The sequence below is a fragment of the Lasioglossum baleicum genome, chromosome 15 (genome assembly GCF_051020765.1).
Source record: "Lasioglossum baleicum chromosome 15, iyLasBale1, whole genome shotgun sequence".
NCBI classification, from domain to species: Eukaryota; Metazoa; Arthropoda; class Insecta; order Hymenoptera; family Halictidae; genus Lasioglossum; species Lasioglossum baleicum.
The window spans coordinates 2,051,115-2,057,301 of NC_134943.1; the positions used below are offsets into that span (position 1 = coordinate 2,051,115).

Genomic DNA, 6,187 nt, shown 5'->3' on the forward strand with positions numbered 1-6,187 from the left:
AGCAAAATACATATCTTCGTCCGACATGAGTTGCCGCCAGTGGCGCTTACCACTATCGCGGTCATTCGACGGAATTCGTCGCGTAATACTAACAAGGGCACCTTTTTTAAATTTTTAACAGTGGGTAGAAACAAAAAAAATAGCCAACAACTCGCGGTGTTCCCAGGCGGTCACCCATCCAAGTACTGACAACGCACGGCGTTGTTTAACTTTGACGAGCGGAAGAGCATCATTGCTACGCGATATGGCCGTTGGCAATTCTCATTGTATAACTAATTCGTAAAGTAGAGTCTCCTTGTTCTTCTTTTCACTTTACAATCAACCTTTGAACACACTGTCGGTCACATGTTCGGCGAATTAAAGATTTTACACTTACGGACGACAGTTTTCTTACGGTATATGTTTTCTAAGTGTATATGTAGCAATTTTAATATGCCGAAAATTTTGTTTGACCGGCATTTTGTTCAAGGGTTGATTGTAAAGTAAACGGGAGAACAAGGAAACTCTACTTTACGAATTAGTTATGCTATAAGAATGTCCAACGACCATATCGCGTTGCAATAAACCGATTCTCGTCCGATCATCGAAGTTAAACAGCGCTGAGCGTGGTCAGTACTTGGATGGGTGACCGCCTGGGAACACCGCGTGTTGTTTGGCTCTCTTTTTTTATTTTTACCCACTATTCGAACTTTAACAAAGGTGCCCTTAATATCTTTTATAATAACATCACAATATTAGTTTAAAGTTGAAAAATATGTCTTTTTTTCAAACTCAATGTTCTCAAAAACTGTACGTGTAGGAGAAAAATTAAGGACAGATTCGGAAACAGCACGAAAAACTCTATAAAAATCGCATAGTGAGAATCAAAACGTTTTTTGGTCTGTTGAACAGTGTTATCGGCAGAAGTCCTGGGAACAACTAGTTAGAACAAAAACAACAAAACACAACATTAATTGTTAAACGTTATTAACACTTTTCTAGCACTTGTTTAATAGTGTTTCTAGACATTCTCAGACACATAGAACGTCTATACATAAGCGATGTGTGACACACAGACGATTATATTTTCGCGACGAAACGAACTCAAAAATATCTCGGCCAGCGAAATCGTTTCGTCGAGTTATTTGTAGAATCAGCATTTCGTTAAATCCCATAGCGTTTTATAAAAATATCTATTGCTATTATTACTTCCAGAATGCGATTACTGGTCTGCGGATTTTGTGCGTTTACGACAAGAATCAGGAGGAAGAACAAAATACATATAGTAAAAGAAAGCATTATAAGAATTTAAAATTATTGTCATATTTTTAACCTATTAGACGTATTAAAAAATTAATTAGTTTAGTCTACAATTACCTATATCATACTGAAATTGAAAAGATTTTTTTATTGATAAAAATTGAAAATTGAACAGTATTTCCAAGAGTAGTCGCGTGAATATTCATCGTGTAGGTGCGCTTTGAATACAGTCTGTCTATTGCGTACCACTTCTACTTGTTTGACCTGCTTCCTCTCATGCGATTACAAACTTGCGTGAAGATATAATGGAAAACGATTATTAATGCCAGGTTGTTGTTACAATTTATGTTAACGTAATTAAAAATAATTAGTGAAACATATACTCGTATACACATACAGACATGCTAACCTTAGAGGGCTTCCTACGCCGATCGTTCACAAGCTATTGAAAATATATCGTTTCCCTCGTGCAGAATATTACAAGAAAAATTAACTTATTCACTGCTATACGCTACACCAAAATTAATATGAACATCACTTTCAGTTTCGTGAAAATTTTTTAAGCTACCTCTCCAATCTGTAATTATTGAGATCATCATGAAAACGTTTAATGTCTGCATTTACAATTGCAAGATTTATTTATATTTCTTTACTGGAGATTGATTTCATTATCGTGATAAGTTGACACAAAGTTCGAGTAGATAAACATTTGCTTTTACACGTTCTGGGGAGAAATTCAAGTGATTACATGTCAACTTTCGAACGTTTCTAGTCCCGCGTAATGAATATGAACGAGCCACGCAAGAGAGTAACGGGATAGACAACAGTATCAATTTTTAGCGACTATCGATTCTTGAGACTTCGGTTTATGGCTCGATTCCAAGGGGACCTTGCAAGGTTTCCATCGTTGAGGATTAGTAATCTTCGACTAGACACACGACTGCCAGGGGCAGTACACTTTGCACAAAGGAAGAACAACTCAGCTATTCCTTCCTGATCCAGTTGAATTTAATAATCCTCTGCTTGCGCACGGTCTGTCATTTTGTCCTCACTAAGAATTAATTACTTCGAAATTATAAATACGTCAATAAAAAGGCAATTTCACTTTCTACGAATTGTTCGTTTCATTAATTAAACGCGATCTTTCACTTGGTGGTAAAAGAGTTTGGTGGCAAGTTATATTATTATTATTTATTTATACCTACTTTGTTCTTTCGCGATGAATCGCATTTTCTGGAGCAGTAGAGCCATAGGTTTCATATCTCGTATAGAAGTTTGTTAACATGAATATTATAATAAAATTGATCGTATTTGTAGCAGGGTTGAAAGTTAATTTTTAATTGATTTTTGTTGCTTCATTATAATTGCCAAAAGTGGGTCTCTTTATGGAAACTGCTTCAATTGACTTTCAATGAAACAATAAATTATTTTGTATAGAATAATTATTTTATTTTTGTATAAATATTAGCATTTGTGTCAACAGATTCATCTTATTTTAAATTTTTGTCGATGTATACCTATATTTTTGCTAAAAGTGTATTGATCATGAAAAATAAAATATGTAAAAATTAATTATAGAATCATTTAAAGAAGTTGGCTTAGTGAAGCAATAATTATTCGGAGAAATGTTAACCTGCAATCGGTACACTGGCTTACCTCCGTCGGTATACGTACTGTATAAATGATTGGAGTTATCAACATTCTTTACCAGAAGTCGGTTATGGTCACTTACGTTTCTGCAATAATCGATAAGTGAGTTTTGCAAGAATCAATCGTTGGTAAAATAAGACTTTTGCGCATTACTGGAAATAAAGTGCAAAAAGCCTAGAATTAAATGTGTATGTATATTTAATCATAAGAACATTGTGTAAATTTAGTGGTTATCAACTTAGGAAAATGTAAAATTACAGCATGACTGATCACAAATGCTGAGTCCTTGATCCAAAGGTGTTATTCTTCCGGTTCGTCAAGGATGAAGATAATAATGCAATTTGTATGTGACAGTATATGATCTCCTTTCCAGGAAATTCGATCAATAAGTTTAATGCTGTTTCTAGAAACATGTTATTCGCAGAGGGCGTGTTGAAATCACTGACTTTTATGGAAATACATATCTAATTCAGTAACGAAACCTTGTGGTACTTATAATTACTTTAATTCTAATTGGTAATTAATTATATAAATATCTTCTGATATTTATAATCTTTCGTTAACCATAAATGATTAATTTAACGATACAATTTGAAATTTAATTTATAATTAATGAAGACTATTTTATTTTGAGTTTACTGGAGTCATTAGCCCTAGTCCAATTTTAAATTGTATGTTTTGCAATTATATTACTTTTCTAGAAAATTATTAAATTAATTCGAGTCTTTGTCATGTATAATAAAAATCTTCCCCGACCTAAATAAAAGAAATCTTGTTATTTTTATAACTAAACCATATAAATCTCTGGTTTTCGAAAAGAAATTCATGAACTTTTATCTTGTACTAAATAGTCAGTACAAGATAAAAAAATTAAAACGTTTGGAATTATAAGACTTATCATGTATATCAAGTCCTTGAACACGTATAATGAAAATTGTAACTCGCAGTCGAAGACGAAGTGTCAGTGTTGCAAGTTGTGAAAGTAGTACACGTTTGAAGCAATTTAAGAACAGTAAAATTTCTTTATGACTAAATTTATGCGCGAGACAGAAATTGTGTTCAAGGGAATCCCAATGTGTCAGGGTGTCAACGTGTATTCGTATATTGTACTGAACGAATGAGTAAGCTATTTCTTAGTATTTATGACGCTGCAAGAAATGTTACACAATTCTTGCAACCCTTTTCTATGTGAGGATTATTGATTTCGAGATTCACAGTTTTACAAGTATTTGGTTTGCATCCAACATTTCATTTGGAATTATAAAATAATTCTATTCTTCTCTTATTCTACTCTACTCTACACTAATAATTATACTCTTTGTTACTCATTACTGAAAGATGTATTATCGTATTATCATTCTGACTGATAGTCCTCTATTCGACAATATTGTTCAACATCGTAGAAAAGCTTTCTTTGTGTGGTAAATTCTTAAAAGATATAACAAATTAACAGAACATTTTTTGTGTTCATGGTTCGGGATTATCAAGAGTGTAATTAATAATAAATGTGATCCATTTGTAATATTACGGAGGATATGAGATTTTAATAATTCTGTAGGTATCGAACCGTTTGTCAGTATCTACAGGAAGTCGGATCAACCCCATTAATGGGGTCGCCGACTTCTGCTAACATTGGCTAATAATTGTATAGAATATTCATTGTAAAGTATCGTTTAAATAAATTATTTAACATTAAATTATTATAGATATTTACTTTCTTGGATGATTGTAAATTCATGTTTAATTGTGTGTGAGAGACATAGAAATATGTGTTGCAACTATAAAGTACAGTGTTATTGAATATGACAAATTGGTACACATTAACATGAATTACCATTACATGCTTACGCGAACTGATAACCGTATTGTAAGCTAGTAGCATTATAACATTTCTATTAATGTTATGTTGTAACTTTTGAAATATTTTAATTCATAATTGAAATTGAAAATTCATGAAATACGCGCGGTATTCAATGAGGTCTGTCCATTGCTTGACACTTCTACTTACTTGCTAGTTTCTGCAACCTTATTTCTGTATTCTGACTGCAACCTTATATAAAATGTACTACAAATATACTAAACTATTCCTGTACTGCAGATCATTATGCAAATTCCTATTTTTATGTTCTGTTTAAGAAAAAAACACGAACCTCTCATAACAAATAAAAATGTTAATTTTTCTTGTATTTTAAAATTTGCAATACCACGAATATACAAAGATCCGAGGTCTAACCATTACCTATGATTTGCATATATTACGATAATTGAAAATATAATATTTCCATTTTTATGCACGGTCTCTATTCTCATACGAACTGTTCGATTTGTTTCTCACGCAAACTCTGCGTAAAACATAAGTTAGCATGAAATGACAGGGACAAAAGTTCAGCCAACCACTCGAATTGAGCAGTGCCTGTCAACTTTAAGTTCTTCCGGTAATCCGATTATAGCACGATTCATTGAGAGATCTTGTATGTCGACTTATGTAACAAATTCTATATATTCTAAAGTATTTCTAGGATATATAAAGAAAAGCACAGAATTATATTTCACATTTAATTTTTATTGTTTTAAGTTTTATTTTACTGTTTGCATCAACTACTTCTACGTTGATCTTGAAAGTTTATGAACACTCTCAAGACAGGTAAAAGTTATCGGTTTGTGCAAAGCGGCGGGAGCCATGATTTCGAACTTTGAAGTCGTTTATGTTGAAATTAGATTTTTAAGAACAGTATACCCCATAACTTTCGAATGAATGTATATTTTTACCTAAAATTTTACCTGGAAGTGTAAACTACCTTTTTTCATAGTACAAAACTCCAACATTCATATTGAATTATCTGAAAACGATTTATAAATTATTAATGACCAAGAATTTTAGACAAAAATATGAAAAGAAATTTTGTGCGCCTTTTAATTTTTATCTGAATTCGCTCAATGAGTTCCACTCTGTAGCTTTATAGGAATTATTCATTCCAAAGTATCAAGATATTTGAAACGAAAACTTATTTTTAACATTTTAACAATTGTTCCTTTGTTAACACGTCAATTTGTGCAAGTGGCTCTAATATAATTTGTCCACCCACTGTGTTAAGAAAGGGAATAAGTTACTATTTGTCCTGGTTCATTTTAAATTAAAGATGTTTATTTTCCACAAAGATCCTCAGTGTAATAATGAGCAACCAATTAACGTGGACAAACTTTCTCTGATTGCAGGTAATCGGAGCTCATGTTTTGTTGTCAAGCAGAGACGAACACCCTGCGCAAGCTGAAGCAAAATCTTCGTTAAGAAAAGTTT

At 32.4% G+C, this 6,187-nt stretch overlaps 1 pseudogene; it reads left to right on the forward strand.

Annotated features, from left to right (window-relative positions):
* Positions 1 to 537: 537 nt before the first annotated feature.
* Positions 538 to 657, forward strand: LOC143216676 (5S ribosomal RNA; annotated as a pseudogene).
* Positions 658 to 6,187: the final 5,530 nt, after the last annotated feature.